At 46.7% G+C, this 17,598-nt stretch overlaps 1 protein-coding gene across 2 annotated transcripts in view; it reads left to right on the top strand.

The window, feature by feature from the left end:
* Window positions 1-3,305: 3,305 nt before the first annotated feature.
* Window positions 3,306-17,598, top strand: part of DRP2 (dystrophin related protein 2) — a 46,932-nt gene continuing 32,639 nt past the window's right edge. The window contains exons 1-2 of one of the 2 annotated variants that reach the window (XM_051827462.2): window positions 3,537-3,675; window positions 8,364-8,465. The gene's annotated coding sequence lies outside the window, so the exon portion shown is untranslated. Of the gene's footprint in view, window positions 3,676-8,363; window positions 8,466-17,598 lie in introns of both variants that reach the window. The other variant, XM_002720371.5, reaches the window with a different exon arrangement.

The raw sequence follows: 17,598 nt of genomic DNA, 5'->3' as shown, positions 1-17,598 counted from the left end.
ATGATTTCTCTAGAGATAGAAAAAGAAAAGTGAAGGATTATTCTGGGTGGTCCTTGTGCTCTGGGCAAGTCCAGTTGCAGTCAAAGAGGGAAACTCACTGCCTTTCCTCCTCCTCCTAGGCCTAGACCACGGTTTTGTGGGGTGTGTTGGTGAGCTGGTACCGGGGAGGGAGGTAGGGGAGCGGTGAGTCAGGTACCCATGTGTTTTCTGTTCACTCCATGTCTGCGCCAGCCCAAACAATTTCTCAGAATGTTCCCTTTGCTCTGTCTTCCAGCCAATTCTCCCTTCCAACTCATTTCAAGTCAGTAAGCTGCCAGGGCCAGGACTGTGGCCAAGAGTCAGGGTCAGACCTGGTCTAGACTGAGGAGCTGAGAACCCGGATGTACTTCCTAAAGCCCCTTCAGAAATCAGGGATCTTTACTGTATCTGCACAGGGGCCAGGCTGTTGCCACTTTTGCCAGACAGGAGGAGTCATTCCCACAGCTCTGGAAGCTTGAGGGAAGGGGCGATTTTTGCTTGTTTTGAAGAGGAGATCAGGCCTTATTTCTAGTCTTTTACTAAATCCAGCAGCGTACTTTTTTTTTTTAAGATTTATTTATTTATTTGAAGGTCAGAGTTACACACAGAGAGAAGGAGAGGCATAGAGAAAGATTGGTCATCCATCTGCTGGTTCACTCCCAGTTGGCTGCAACAGCTGGACCTGTGCTGATCTGAAGCCAGGAGCCAGGAGCTTCTTCCTGGTCTCCCACGTGGGTGCAGGGGACTAAAGACCTGGGCCATCTTCTACTGCTTTCCCAGGCCATAACAGAGGGCTGGATTGGAAGTGGAACAGCAGGACTTGAACAGGCGCCCATATGGGATGCCAGCACTGCAGGCAGCAGCTTTCCCCACTATACCACAGTGTCGGCCCCATTTTTTTTTTTTAAGATTTATTTATTTACTTGAGAGGTAGAGTTACAGAGAGAGAGGGAGAGACAGAGAGATCCTCCATCTGCTGATACACTCTCCAAATGGCCACAACCATCAGGGTTGGGCAAATCTGAAGCTAGGAGCCAGGAGCTTCATCTGGGTCTCCCATGTGGGTTCAGGGGCTCAAGCACTTGGGCCATCTTCCACTGCTTTCCCAGGTGCAATAGCAGGGAGCTGGATCAGAAGTGGAGAAGCCGGGACACAAACCACTGGCACCCAGATGGGATGCTGGCACCTCAGGTGGAGGCTTAACCTGCTACGCCACAGTGCCAACCCCAAGTTTTTACAATTTCATCTAAAAAGAAGCACACACATATGCAAACCCTAGTTATTGCATAATAAAAATAATGGTAATCATAGTTAACAATGATGCATATTTCAAAATTGGTAAAGAATAGATTATTTAAAAAGATTTATGTATGTATTTGAAAGTCAGAGTTACACAGAGAGAGGAGAGGCAGAGAGAGAGGTCTTCCATCCAATGGTTCACTCCCCAGATGGCCTCAACAGCCGGAGCTGCACCGATCTGAAGCCAGGAGCCAGGAGCCTCTTCTGGGTCTCCCACGTGGGTGCAGGGGCCCAAGGACTTGGGTCATCTTCTACTGCTAATCCGGGCCATAGCAGAGAACTGGACAGGAAGTGGAGCAGCCGGGTCTCAAACCGGCGCCCATATCGGATACCGGCACTTCAGGCCAGGGCATTAACCCACTGCGCCACAGCGCCAGCCCCAAAGAATAGATTTTTAAAAAGATTTTTTACTTATTTGAACGCCAGAGCTACAGAGAGAGACAGAAGGGGGAGAGAGAGAGAGAGAGAGAGAGAGAGAGAGAGAGAGATCTTCTATCCACTGATTCGCTTTACCACAAAAATGATACGTTGGTGAGGTGATATATATATGTTAATTAGCTGGACTGAATCTTTTTATAATGTATACATAGATCAAAACATATTGTACTCCATAAACATACATAAATAGTATTTGTCAATTAAGAGGAATTAATAGGGGCAGGCACTGTGGACAATAGGTTAAGCTGCCACTTGCGATGCCAGCGTCCTGTGTGAGCACCGGTCCAGTCCCAGCTGCTCCACTTCCAAGCCAGCTCCCTACTAAAGTGCTTGGAAAAGCAGCAGGAAGATGGCCCAAGTGCTTGGGCCCCTGCCACTCACAGTGGAGATCAGCCAGGATGGAGTTCTGAGCTGCTGGCTTCAACCTGACTCAGCTCCACCATCACAGCCATCTGGGGAGTGAACCAGTGGGTGGAAGATTTCTTCCTCTTTCTCTCTGTGCCACTCTGCCATTCAAATACATAAAATTAATCTGAAAAAAGTAGATACTAAAAACATTTTCTTTGAAAAATATATCACATAACAGTTTAAAAATGCAACTCTAAAAAATAATAATATAATAATAGTAATGATAATGCTCAATCCTTTAGCTACTTTGTAAACCCTATTCCCAGACCCTATGGGCCAAGAACTATTTTCTGTTGTAAGTTCCAGTGCCATGGAGTGTGTAGTGGATCTCCAGGCAGATGGGTGAAGTTAAGCAACCTATCCCTAAACCACTGTCTCCCTCTCCCATATGCACTGTGGTCTCAGAAACAGAGGGAGGAAAGAAGATGCTTCTGTTATCCTTTGCTCTGGTCTGGAGCTGCTGGGGCTGTGGGAGGATGGGGTCGGGGGCTCCACCCATTCAATTTATTCATTCAACTTGTATTTATTGAGAGACCCACTGTGTGCTGGGCACTCGGTGAAGGGATGCAATATCCCCCACCCTGTTAGTGGCTCCTCCAGGCTCCCTCTGGGTGTTTAGCGCTCCTAGCCTCTTCTTAACAAAGCTGACAGTTAAAAGTGTTTAAGGGCTGGCGGGGACAAAAGCAGGGAGGGTGACTGAGGTCACAGCCTGGGAGAGTTTGTACTTTTCTCCATTCATTCCGGGCCCATTATTGTCCCCCCCTCCACCCCCCAACCCCACCACTTGTTGAGAATTTTTTTCCTACATAAGACCTAAGAGGGGGTGAAGATCTTAGGGGTGATGGGCAGACTGCCCTGAAGTACCAGCAAAGATTCTAGAGCACAGTGCTTCAACCCCCAACACAGAAACTGAATTCTGGGCTGCCTAGCGAGCGGTCCCCTGCCAGCTCCTGGCTCTGAAGTTGGTCTGGGCTCTGGATTGGATCTGTGTGAGTTGGACCCAGGCTCTTCGCTCAGCTCAGCAGCTTGTATTGATCTCTAGGGCTCTTTGTCTCCTCCTCCCCAGTGGAAGCCTCTCCCCCTCTCCCCCTCGCCCCCTCTCCCCATCTCTCCCTCTCCCCCTCTCCGCCTGTGCTTTCTCTGGTTCTTCCGGCTTTCCTCCTCTGCTTCTGATGAATTGAAATCTCCGAGAGCCACGGCGGCTCTGGTAGTTTTGCAAAACTGTCCTTGCTCTTCCTGCGTTTGCCCAGTCAAGGGTGTCTTTGCCTGAGGTCGCTGTGATGCTGTTAGTCCTGGTGATGATTGCATAGCAACACAGAACAGCTCCGAGAGGGAGGAGGAGGAGAAGGAGAAGGAGGGCAGGGAGGTGGGAGAGACAGAGGGAGAGTGTGCACACAGCAGCTGTCGGCATCCCTGTCTCAGGGACTTCTTTGCTGATTCACAAAGGCAGCCCAGCCCTGGCCTCCGAGCTGCCAGCTACCGCCTGCTTCCCAGACCTGCCGGAATCAGAAGGTAGGCCACAGAGAAATCCTTTGGAAGCCTCGCCCTTGTTCGGCTGGCCGAGAGATCACTGACGGAGGGGAAGCTCCAGAGGTGCTGTGTGGCTGTGGGGTGCATATGTGTGTGTGCTCACATGCCTGTGTGTGCACATGTGTGTGTATGTGTGTGTGTGTGTGTGTGCGCGCGCGCGCCTTTGGAGGAAAACTTGCATGAAAAAATGCTCACAATGAAGTGGCCACCGCTTTGGATTCGTAAAGAAAAGCCAGGCTTCCCAGGCATTGAAACTCAAGCCAATTTGAGCAACTAAGGGATAAAATTGGATAAGAGGAAGGATCACAGTGTGTGGCTTTGAAATGAGAGGGGTGCTTATTTCTTTCTTTCAGGTGCTCAATGACAGGCTTTTTGTCCACGGAGAGATTTCCCAGCGGGAGGGGACGCTGTGGGGAAGGCATTGGCTGGGAAGGAAGGAGTGTGTGTTTTGGAGGGTGGGTGGGAAGTGGGAGCAGCTTTCCTGGGCATATGAGTGTTTTGGCCAGACACAGGACACGGGAGTTCTGCCCCGAAGTAAACCTGGCTCTGACCTAAGAACCTGGGGCTGAAGCACTCACCTCACCTCTGCATTGCCTTCCTGGCTCTGTTCTTTTGCCCTATGGCATCCCCCTCCCCGCCCGCTCCCCCCCCACTTCCCCCGCCCCCTCCCCCTGCCCCATGCCTTCTCCTCAGTTTCCTTTCTGTGCCTCGGAAGCAGGAGGCATCACTCCGCTCTGGAGAGCATGGCTGGAGGGGGGGGTACTGAAACAGGGCTCACTTCTCTTGGAGTCCAGCACCCCGATCACTTCTGCTCGCCCTACAGTTCCCAGCCTCAGGCCAAGCACCGGAGCCTGGCAAGTGGGCCTGAGACTGTACGGGTGGTTAAGGTTTCACCTTCCTTGGGTAGGCAGGGAGAGCCAGGAGTCCTGGGTGCTGTGCTGGGTGGCCAGGCTGGAGCAGGGCTGGGCTGGGGTGGAACCGGGTGGAGAAGGGCTGCCAGCAGCAGCTGCCACCGCCTTCCACTGCGAGCATGCTGTCTGCAAAAGAACATGGTTTTCTCTGATGTTTCTCTTCGGGTGTTTGAAAGAACAAAAGCCTTTCGAAAGCTCCGTGCCTATCTCACCTCGGCTCCTGACTCTTCCAGAGGAAGCCTTGTGTCTACATGGAAGGCCCTCGTGTGGGTCACCCTTTAAAAGGCCCTATGGGTTTATGGCCGTGCCACCCTGATCGCGCCTGATCTTGTCTAAAAGGCACCACAGGAACCATAAATGTCAGGAGCTTTTCCCTGTAAGATTTGGGTGGGGAGATGGCTCCAGACAGTCTCAGGGCCTTCTTGGGAGAGCCTCACAAAAGGGCAGTGCTGGAAGTCCGAGGAGCTGTCCTGTCCCTGAGAGAGGACGGAACCCCTCCTGGTCTGGGTGGGTGGACCCTTGCCCCGCAGTCCTGCTGCCTGCGCGCTGTGCCCGGGCGATGGAGGCCACAGCGAGCACTGCTCTCCCCATAAGACTGCTGCCTCCAGGCATTCAGCTCCAGACAAGCAGCTCTGAGCTCTGGAGTGGCGCACCCTGCAGCTTGGCCACCATCATCGAACGGGGAGGGACGGCATGACACGAGATAGCAAACTTAGGGCAGGCCCAGGAGTGGGACGCAGACAGCACATCTGGGCTGCAGTCTTCCTAAGCACAGATGCTCACAAGGGTCTGATGCTGGATCTCCCACAATGCCAGCGACGATGAGGTCCCACTGATGAAGCCAGAGACGTTAGCCTTCTTCACGTACCAGAGGCTCTCACGCAGAGGAAAACCACTCCGAGGAAATCGTATTATGAAAGTACATTCCTTTCTTACAAAAGAGTCTGAGCGTACATCGGCAGCTAGAATAGCAGGTAAACCCTTCCAGGATGGCCTTTACCAGCCCAGTGTTCTTCAGATCACTGTCCTTGCAGAATATTGGTAGGTTCTCTTTAAAACGTGTGTTGGATTGGAGATCAGGGAGCGCTGTGTGTTGTATATGGTCCAGTGATGTTTTGGAAATGCTTCTTAACGGAATTCTCCTTGTGGACAGGCACAGTGTAGATAAGAATATTCAAGGCTCTGGGAAGTACTGCTGTGCTGTACTTTGAAATACTCTTTAGCCCAGTATATCCTAAACTGATGTGACCTAGCCTGGTATGTCTCAAACTCATGTGACCAGGGAACATTTTTCTACATGGAAAATATTTTTAACATCTTGCAGATACAGTTTTGGGAATCATTTCTCATTAAAAAAAAAGATGGAAGGAATAGTCTCATGGCAAAAATTTGTAAAATAGTCTAGTCCAGCACTATGTTTTTAAATATGAAAAACCCCAGAGGTTAATCAATTGCTCTCCTTCCCATACATAGCTGTTGAGTATCGGAGACTGTCTGCTGGTTACCCACTGCGCCCAACTGCTACTTCTCCAGCAAGGTCCCTCCCATCAAATTAGTCTCAGGAAAATGGGGCAGGTTTCAGGAATACTCTTATTCTGCGTGCAGCATTTGTGTTTCAGACATTTCTGTTAATATTTTTGAAATTTTATTTATGTATTTGACAAAGAGAGAGAGGAGAGAGAGATCCCATCCATTGTTTCATTCCCCAAATACCAACAACACCTGGGGCAAGGCCCAGAGCCAGGACCAGGAGCCAGAAATGCAACTCAGCTCTCCCACAAGGGTGGCAGGAACCCAGTTATTTGAGTCATCATGTCTGCCTCCCATCATGTCTGCGTTAGCGGGAAGCTGAAGTCAGGAGCCAGAGCCAGGAACTGAACCTAGGTCCTCTGGTGTGGGATGCAGATCTCTTACTGCCTTTCTTTTAGTATTTTGTTATATCCAAAATCGATCAACTTTTCTTTCAGCATGGGCTCTGTTGCATTTATTTAAACCATGTGTTATGAAATATTTTGTACACTCAAAAGGATATAAAGAGTGATATTGTGAAAATCAGGGTACCTACCACCAGCTTTAAAAAGACACATCACCAGGAGAATTGAAAATTCCCATCTATCCTCCCTGATTAAAGCTCCCTCCTGCAAAGTAACCACTGTCCTCAATGTGGTGTTTATTACTCCCAGGCATTTATTTACTTGTTTGCTACACACACACACACACACACATATACATATACAAATATACAATATGTCTTTAAATATGATACGCTATTGCTTTCTATGTTTTAAAAGTTTGTGTCAATGGTGTATTACATATATTCTTGTGAAACTTGTTTTTTCTATTCAGTTATATCTGTGACGTGCATTCATGTTGTAACATACGACTCTAGTTGACTCATTTTTCACTACTGTATATTCATTTAGTGTGTATACTTCAGTGTATGTTCCCATTCTGTTATTGATGGGCCTGTATGCGATTTCCATTTTGGGGCTATCACAGTTAGGGCTACTATGATCACGATTGTGTAGATATTCTTAGATAACTATTTCTTTTTTCAAAACGATTTATCTTTTAATTCTATCTTTTAAAATGCATTTTCATTTTTATCTGAAAGGCAGAGAGAGAGAGAGAGAGGTTGACTCAGAGAGAGATCTCCCATCTGCCAATTTACTCCCCAAATGCCAGAAACATCCAGGGCTGAACCAGGCCAAAACCAGGAGCCCAGAATTCAATCTGGGTTGGCAAGAACTCAAATACTTGAGCCGTCATCTGTTGCCTCCCAGAGCATACATTAGCAGGAAGCTGGATCAGAAGGAGAGGAACCAGGACTCAAACCAGGGGACTCAAACTGTGATGTGGGATGCAGATGTCCCAAGTCACTGCACCAAATGCCTGCCCCGAGGTGACTGTTTCTATCTAGATTTCTGGGGTGGAATTGTCTCCTCACAAAGTGTAGCATATCACCTTCGGGGAGATATTGTCACATCTCCAAAATGGTTAACTAATTTCCACTCCCCAAGCATTCCATAAAGGTTTCAGGTTTATTACATTAATTGGCTCTCTGAACGAAATTCTCACCCATGGGATTGCATCTCCATTTTTTTTTTTTAGTGGAAAGTACATTTTATTTCTCAAAATTCCTGGACAGCTAACTTCTCAGGAACAGGTTTCCCTGTTTGCATCTGTAAGTGAGGAGGATGGCCTGGATGATCTTGGAGGTCCTCTCTAGCCCAACAATGTGGGTTTCTCGGATTTATTCATTACGTGAGGTGCATGCTTTGGTTTTTCACTACATTGCAGGAATTATTTTAGGAACACATGACAAAGTTGGGTACCAATGTAATGTGTGTGTCCTCTCTTGGTGTGCTACCATCAGGTAGAAAGGCAATGCTCTGAGAGGGAGGACAGTCTCACAGTGTCACCTTGGATTAGGGAGAGAAACCCGGAGCCCATGGGAAGGAGGCCTCCTCCTGTTTTCTGATCTTCTCTGAATCTCTCTTTCCTAGAAGTCTTCCCTGTTTCCATGATTGCTTTTCCCCCAAGAACGATAAATGCTTGTTATTTTAAAAAGTAAATAGCAGAGTCCAAATGCTGATGTCTGTTTGTCTAGGCTTGTTGTCTGCACATGCACTTTTTGAAAATGTTTTTACGAAGTTGGAGTACTACTGGACATAGTATTCTAGCTCTTTTACCCAAAATATCTATTTTTGATATCTGTTTAAAACAGTGCAGATAGGCCTACCTCTTTCTTTTTCACAGCTACAGAATATTCCCTTGGGTGAGAGGCAACCACAATAGATAACATTTGACTCGCTTACTAAAGGCCAGAAACTATAAATGAACTTGCAACAAGGCTACAAGGTAGGTCTTTTCCTTATCCCTGTTTTAGCGTTGTAGGGACTGAAGCACAGTGAGATTAGGGAGCTTGCCCAAATCCGTGCTGGTAAGTGCGCTTGCTGACTCACGTGTCCTTAATGATCACGCTGTGCCACCTGTCTGACAGAGGCCACTCACCAGGCCCCTGTTCATGGACATTTGTGTTGATTGCAGATTTTTGCTACTGGGTAAAAAGAAAAAAAACCCTGCAGTGGCCATCCTTGTCCAATTCTGCATGTCTTCTGGTAGCATAGGTTCCTAGACTTCTCCAGTTTTCAGGCAGAAAGAACTTACACAGTCATTCAAAAAATATTTAATGAGTACTAGGCACTGGAGAAAGTCTGAAGTCAGATTAGGAGAATGGACAAGAACTGGACTCACTCGCTTTGCAGGGTTTTCCAGCCTGGTGCTGCCCCAGACCTTGGGTCTCACGCATCCTGTGCATTCTTGATTTCCTTGCCTGGGTAGTAGTGCAAATGAATTGGTGCTTGGACTCCCGCCTGGTGGTCCGTAGCCAAAAATCTCCACTTGCTAGAGGTCAGTGACTACAGTGCCTCAGAGACTGGGTTCTAGAACTTATTCCAGGACACAGCTTCTTGGATACATATCCTAGCTCCTCACGACGGGTTCATATTATGACTGAACAAGTGACTCACTGTCTCTGTCTGTTTTCTCATCCACATGGTGAAGATAATAGTAACTACTTCATAGGCTTGTTGTGACGATTGGATGAGTTAGTATACACAGACTCTTTTTTTTGACAGGCAGAGTGGACAGTGAGAGAGAGACAGAGAGAAAGGTCTTCCTTTTTGCCGTTGGTTCACCCTCCAATGGCCGCCGCGGCCGGCACGCTGCAGCCAGCGCACCTCGCTGATCCGATGGCAGGAGCCAGGTACTTATCCTGGTCTCCCATGGGGTGCAGGGCCCAAGCACTCCCGGGCCACAGCAGAGAGCTGGCCTGGAAGGGGGGCAACCGGGACAGAATCCGGCGCCCCGACTGGGACTAGAACCCGGTGTGCCAGCGCTGCAAGGCGGAGGATTAGCCTAGTGAGCCGCGGCGCCGGCCTACACAGACTTCTTAGTTAACATATGGAATAGTTGAACGAGTTAGTGTATGTGGGTTTCTTAGTTAATGTATGGAATAGTTGAATGAGTTAGTGAATGCAGATTTCTTATATATATATGGAACAGAGTAAATTTTGACTATTATTATTTGTTTGGCTATAGAAAAGCTACCACACCAATGAGGAGGGAGGGAGGAAGTAGCCGCTGTTAACTACGTAATATGTACACATATTCAAAATTCAAAAAGTACAAAAGGGGGAAGGCATTTTGTATAGTGGTTAAGCCGCTGGCTGGGACATCCACATCTCACATCGGGGATGTCTGGGTTTTGTTCTGGGTTTCAGCTTCCTGCTGATGTGTACCCTGCAACGCAGCAGTGATTGTTCAAGTACTTGGGTCCTTGCCACCCACGTGGGAAACCTGGATTGAATTTCCAGCTCCTGGCTTTGGTCTGCCCCAACCTCAGCTGTCGCAGGCATTTGGAGAGTGAACCTACAGATGAGAGATCTCATTCTATTTGTCTCTTTCTCTTTGTCAATCTGTCTTGCTAATAAAATAAATAAATTTTTGACAGGCGGAGTGAACAGTGAGAGAGAGAGACAGAGAGAAAGGTCTTCCTTTGCCGTTGGTTCACCCTCCAATGGCTGCCGCGGCCGGTGCACCGCGCTGATCCGAAGGCAGGAGCCAGGTACTTATCCTGGTCTCCCATGGGGTGCAGGGCCCAAGCATTTGGGCCATCCTCCACTGCACTCCCTGGCCACAGCAGAGAGCTGGCCTGGAAGAGGGGCAACCGGGACAGAATCCGGCGCCCCGACCGGGACTAGAACCTGGAGTGCCGGCGCTGCAAGGCGGAGGATTAGCCTAGTGAGCCGCGGCGCTGGCCAATAAATAAATATTTTTAAACATAAAAAACGATATTCAGTTTAAAAACTCTAGCTCCTATTGACAACAGGAGACTTTTGTGGTGTGGGTAATAATTGTGTTTCTCCAGCTGAGCAGTGATTATATGGGGACTTGCTGTAGAACAATTCAATATACTTTGTGTAATGCTTTATGCCTTTTTGGTAAGTATATTTTGTGTCTTATTTTTAAGAAGAGGGAAAATGCTAAAGGAATGGAGAGATTTTTCTCACCTCTGACTATTCAGTTCCCTTCTCCAAGGGTAGCAGGTTAATTTGTATACTTTGAAAGCTATTTTATTGCAACTATAAACACATATTCTCCTGTTTTATATAAATGCGGACTAACCACCTTGATTTTTTTCTTGTTTTCTTTGTACTTAAAAATATCTCAAGGGACCATTTCACTTGGGCACAAAAAGAGTTCTTAATTCTTTTTTGAATAGTTGTATGGAATTCAACTGTATGGATACACAATCATTTATTTAACTAGTGCTCTAGTAATAGACATTTAGGTTGCTTGCAATATTTTGCCATTTCAAGTCTGACTTCAAATACTAACATTGTGCATACATCATTTCACTCATATGTCTACCCAAAGCCATTCTGTTTTTGCCTCCTAAGATTTCTACCAACAAAATTGAGGACTTACCTTATTGTGCACTTACCTTATTGGAATTCTATTCAATAAACCAAGCCAGAAAACATTCACTGAGTGCCAGCTCTGTGCCTATCACTGTGTTAAAAATATATGGGATATAAATGAGGATCAGGCATGGACCTTGTCCAGCTTTCATGCTGGAATTCTGATGTTTATTTTATTTATTTGAAAGGCAGAGTTACAGAGAGAAAGGGGGAGAGAGAGAGAGAAATCTTCCATCTACTGGTTCACTCCCCAGATGGCCACAACAGCCGGGGCTGACTGAATCAGCGCCCATTTGGGATGCCTGGGTCGCAGGCAATGGCTTAACCCATCACGCCTCAACACCAGCCCCCTCCCACATGTTTTTAAAGCCTTTATTTCTGCCCAAGCGAAAAAGTGTTCTCTGCCCTGAATCCTCCTGGAAGGGCTTATGCGTGCCTTCTAGAACTGAGGAAAGAGTATTTCCAACAGCACAAAACCCTAGCGTGGTATCTAGCAGTACGTGCAGGGGAGAGCAGAGTTACTTCTACCCTAAAGCACCTGCCACTGCCACAGTTTTCCATGTGTCTCCATGTGTCTTCTCTCTTACCTTAGCTCAAAAGCGTCTCTTCCAGAAATACACCCTAAATCCCTCCAAATAGAAGGGAAAACTGCTTCCTCTGTTACCTCATATAGCACGATTTCTGTGTCCCACATAGGGTATGAATCATTTTCTTTCCTCATTTATCCTTTCTTGTTGCTGTTGATATGTCTTATTCCCTATATTTGAGCAGTTGGGGACCAAGTCTGATTCATCTTCAATTCCCCACAGCCTCTGCGGGTTCAAAGGAGGAATAGGAAGCAAATCAGTGTATGCGGGTGGTAATGTGGGGCAGGACGGAGATAAACTGAAAGGCAGAAGACTCTCTGTGTAGAACAAAAAGCACCAGCCCAGGAATCAGGAAGCCCATGTCCACTTGTGTCTCACTTGTCTGTGAAATGGAATTACAATTTTGCACCGAGGATATCGAGAGACAGTAGAGCAGAAGACAAAAGCGTATTATAAAAACACAGGGACTGGCCGGCGCCGCGGCTCACTAGGCTAATCCTCCACCTGCGGCGCTGGCACACCGGGTTCTAGTCCCGGTCGGGGCACCGGATTCTGTCCCGGTTGCCCCTCTTCCAGGCCAGCTCTCTGCTGTGGCCAGGGAGTACAGTGGAGGATGGCCCAAGTCCTTGGGCCCTGCACCCCATGGGAGACCAGGAGAAGCACCTGGCTCCTGCCATCGGATCAGCGCGGTGTGCCGGCCGCAGCGCGCCAGCCGTGGCAGCCATTGGAGGATGAACCAACGGCAAAAGGAAGACCTTTCTCTCTGTCTCTCTCTCTCACTATCTACTCTGATTGTCAAAAAACAAAAACAAAAAAAACACAGGGACTGATAATGTTTTGATGCACAGCAATCCTTAAGCATTAACCTTTGACAGATTAGTAAACCGCGACCTAGAGAGGTGAAATCATTTGAGGTCATGGTCAGGAGCAAAGTCTGAAAATAGCATTGCCAAGCTAGGCCCAGAAGAGATTAGAAGATCTGAATTCTCTGCCTCTTGGCTTTACCTTATTTTTGCTTTGACTCCTGTGTTTATCTTATTTTTGCATCCACCTGGCATTAGGACAATAGAGGAATGAGAAGGAAGGAAATCAGCCTTAAAGAAATGAATCACAAGAGATCCTTCCTAAAAGAAAAAAATACAAGTGGCCACTAAAATGTAGGGAAAGTTAAGCATCTCTAGTCATTAAGGTATTGCAAAGTAACCTTTGAGATGCCATTTTCACTCACAAAGTTGGCAAATAAAGTAAGAAGACATACCATTGGCAAGTGTGCTGGGAAACTGGCACTCTTATACATTGCTGGCGGTAGTATAAAGTGATATAATTTTTTCCTAGGCAATTAAGAAATATGTGTCACAAGTCTGAAATTGGTTCTCCACCTTTGGTCCAGGAATTTTCCCTTCTAGGAAATTAGCCAAAGGAAAGGATCACAAATATGTACAAGGCACAAGGATGTTCACTACAGTTTGACTTACAAAACAGAACTATAAACATATGTCTAATTGTGAAAATAAATGTGTTACATCCAGTCAATGGAATACAACATTACTAACACTTATTGAACGATACACTATTGCCAGACACTGCCTTAATTAAATAAGTTATTCACTTTTCTAAAAGATTTATTTATTTTATTTGAAAGAGTTACACAGAGAGAGGCAGAGAGAGAGACAGAGAGGTCTTCCATCCACTGGTTCACTCCCCAATTGGCTGCAACAGCCAGAGCTGCGCTGATCTGAAGCCAGGAGCCAGGAGCTTCTTCTGAGTCTCCCATGCGGGTGCAGGGGCCCAAGGACTTGGGTCATCTTCTACTGCTCTCCCAGGCCATAGCAGAGAGCTGGATGGGAAGAGGAGCAGCCGGGTCTCGAACCGGCACCCATATGGGATGCTGGGACTGCAGGCCAGGGCATTAACCTGCTGCGCCACAGTGCCAGCCCCATAAGTTATTCACTTTTAACCGTTATAAGAATTCTATGAGAACGGTATTGTTGTTCTCCCTATTTTACAGATGAGGACACTAAGGATCAGAGAGGTTAACTTTTCCCAGGCCTCACTGCTAATGGGTTGGAAGTATGGATTTGGTTCTACATCTGTCCAATGCCAGCGCCCATGGCCTCAGTCTCAGTGCTGTACCACCTATGCAGCTGTTAGAAGTCATGTTTAAGAGGAGTAGTTAAATCATTGTTCTAAAACAACCATGTGGGACCGGCATTGTAGTTCAGTGGGTTAAGCCAGTGCTTACAGCTCCAGCATTGCATATGGGAGCCGGGTTCAACTCCTGGCTATTCTGCTTCAGATCCAGCTCCCTGCTAGTGAGCCTGGGACAGCAGTGGAAGATGGCCCAAGTGCTTAGATCCCTGCACTTAGACCTGAATGGAGCTCCTGGCTCCTGCTTTCAGCCTGGCCCAACCTCAGCCCTTGCACCATTCGGGGAGTGAACCAGTAGATAGAAGATCTCTCTCTCTCTCTAGCTCTCCCTTTCTCTCTCTCTCTCTCACTGTGCTTTTTAAATAAACAAATAAAAATAAAAATTAAAATTAAAAACATAACATGTTATGGCAAGTGAAAAAAAAGCAGGGCTAAAAAGTTATAGACAACATATGATGACAGTTTACTTTTGAAAGTAAGAGAGAGATCTTTAAAAAGCTCATGAAAAATGCATATTATGAATATTATGAAAAAACTAAACATGAATTTCAGTATTTAAAAAAAATAAACATTTTTTAAAAACAAAAAAAAAGGTTTATTTGAAAGGCAGGGTTAGAGAGAGAGAGAGGGAGAGAGATCTTTCATCCAGTGGGTCACTCCCCAGATGGCTGCAATGGCCAGGACTGGAGCAGGCTGAAGCCAGGAGCCAGGAGTTTCATCTGGGTCTCCCACATGTGTGGAAGGGCCCCAAACACTTGGGCCATCTTCTGCTGCTTTTCTCAGGTCATTAACAGGGAGCTGGATTGGAAGTGGAGCAGCTGCGACTTGAACCTGTGCCCATATGGAATGCTGGCATCACAGGCTCTACCTGCTATGCCATAATGCTACCCCCAAAATAAACTTATATTTTTAATATCAATGTATTTATTTATTTTTATTTTTAGAAGGTTTTTATTTAATTAATTCAAATTTCATGTGTACAACTTTTAGGAATATAGTGGTTCTTCCCCCCATTTCCGCCCTCCCACCTGTACTCCCATCCCATCTCCTACTCCCTCTCCCATTCAATTTTTAATCAAAATTCGTTTTAAATTGACTTTATATACAGAAGACCAACTTTATACTAAGTAGAGATTTCAATTGTTTGCACCCACACAGACACACAAAGTATAAAGTATGGTTTGAAGACTAGTTTTACTGTTAATTCTCATAGTACAACACATTAAGGACAGAGGTCCAACTTGGAGAGCAAATGCACGGTGACTCCTGTTGTTGATTTAACAATTAACACTCTTTTTTTTATATCAGTGACCACCCGAGGCTGCCAAGGCTATGGAAGCCTTTTGAGTCCACAAACTCCATCAGTATTTAAGCAGGGCCATAAGCAAAGTGGAAATTCTCTCCTCCATTCAGAGAAAAGTACATCCTTATTTGATGGCCCATTCTTTCCACTGGGATTTCACTCACAGATATCTTTCATGCAGAACTGTTTTTGCCACTATGTCTTGGCTTTCCATGCCTGAAATGCTCTCATGGGATTTTCAGCCAGATCCGAATGCCTTAGGGGCTGATTCTGAGGTCAGAGTGCTGTTTAGGGCATTTGTCATTCTATGAGTCTGCTGTGTGGACTGCTTCCCATTAAACTTATCTTTTAATTCCATTTTCGGGCTGGTGCTGTGGCTCACTTGGTTAATCCTCCGCCTGCAGCATCGCCATCCCATATGGGTGCTGGGTTCTAGTCCCAGCTGCTCCTCTTCCAGTCCAGCTCTCTGCTGTGGCCTGGGAAGGCAGTGGAGGATGGCCCAAATGCTTGGGCCCCTGCACCCGCACGGGAGACCAGGAGGAAGCACCTGGCTCCTGGCTTCGTATTGGCGCAGTGCCGGCCGTAGCGGCCATTTGGGGAGTGAACCAACTGAAGGAAGACCTTTCTCTCTGTCTCTCTCTCTCACTGTCTATAACTCTATCTGTCAAATAAATAAATAAATAAGTCCCATTTTTTTCATGAACTTTTGGAAGTTCTATATATGTACCTCCATACACATTTTTTCATAGAAAAACTCCTGTAAAGCTTCATATCTACTAATAATGGTTATGCGTGGGTGTTCATAGTATGAATTATCTTTATTGCTATGATTTTTTGTATTTTTTAGTTTTTCTGTAAAGAACATTCATTAATGTGTAATCAGCAAAAATAAAATTAATAATATAAGAAGAGGTTGGAAAGCAAGCTCTTTTACAGCTTTTTAAAAAAAGGTTTATTTTACTTACTTGAAAGGTAGAGTTACAGAGAGAGAGAGAGAGAGAGAGAGGAAGAGACAGAGAAAGATCTTGCATCTGCTGATTCACTCCCCCAAATGGCCGTAACTGTCAGGGCTGGGCCAATCCAAAGCCAGGAGCCAGGAGCTTCATCTGGGGCTCTCATGTGGATGCAGCAACCCAAGCACTTGGGCCATCTTCTGCTGCTTTCCCAGGCCATAGCAGAGAACTGGACCAGAAGTAGAGCAGCCGGGTCTCAAAGCGGTGCCCATATGGGATGCTGACACTGCAAGCAGTGGCTTAACCCACAAAGCCACAGCGCCGGGCCCCTTTTGTAGCTTTTATGCTCATAACATGCCCATAGAAATACTTCACTTTTGATCTGAGTGACTAATTCTTTTATGTCGTCGGTGCCACATCACAGAGGAGCCATCTAACTGTTTGTGGAATCTTCTTGGGAATGAGGAGTTGTGTGGCTGTGTCATCTCCAAGCACTTTGACAACAGCGAAGTGTCCCTCACACCACAAACTCTTGCACCCTTGTGATCCATAACAGCTCCCAATCTCTGTACCATGGACCCCTGTGGAAGAGGGAAGGGTGCTTAATGCAAGGAGTCATAGATCGTTAAATGTGTTTTCTCACTCTGTAAGTTCTCAAAGTACAGCTACTGTTGTGGGTGTGAGTGGGTGAAGTGAGATTTAGTTTCTGAATGTTATGAAGGAGCCCTGTATCTATAATGTTTGGACCCACTGGGATAGAGGCTAAAAATGGTGCCTATTTGGTCCCCAGCATCAGGAAGCAGAAATGCTCAATTCTTCCTTTGGGTCCGGGTCTGCCTGTCTGTGCCCAGCACTAAGGAAATCACCTTTATCATTTGCACTATTGTCCTGGTTACCCATTTTCATCATATTTGTGTGCAGTCACTAAACCATCAAGTGGCTTGTACACCTAAAACGTTCGCGCCTGTCTCTCTTTTGCTGAGTTGGGCTCCTGACATCTAAAGCTGAATCTATCTCAAGCACAGCTTATTACAAAACACTGCCTTCACCCCCTACCACAGCAGATTCACTCCTTCTCCTCACTTCCTTCCCTCGCTGCTGGCAATATTCTGCACCCAGCTCCCAAATGAGAAAAATGTGACTCCTTCATCCCCCTCACCCTTTCCGTCCAACTAACCACTGGGCCCAGTGTGTTTTACCTCTTCAGTGTGTCTCAGACCCTGCCTGCCATCTGCTCCATTCTCACTGCAATTGCTTGCCTTTTGGAATGGCTTCTGCATGGGTTCTTCCCCGGGGAGAATCCCTCCACAAGGCAGGCAGAGGGCTCTTTTACAATGCAAATCTGGCCACATCACTCTCCTGCTTAAAGTCTTCTGTGCCTCCCCACTGTCTATAAGATAAAGCCCGAATCCTCTGCTTGTCATTCAAGGCGTGGCCCAAGCTGGCCACAGCCTCATCTCCTGCTGCTTCCCACAAGGCACCTACCTGGTACTCTGCTAACACTGAGCATGCGCACAT

This window comes from Oryctolagus cuniculus, chromosome X (assembly GCF_964237555.1).
Source record: "Oryctolagus cuniculus chromosome X, mOryCun1.1, whole genome shotgun sequence".
Lineage (NCBI taxonomy): Eukaryota > Metazoa > Chordata > Mammalia > Lagomorpha > Leporidae > Oryctolagus > Oryctolagus cuniculus.
Note: the sequence above shows the minus strand (reverse complement) of the source record. Positions and strands in the feature narration are given on the sequence as shown.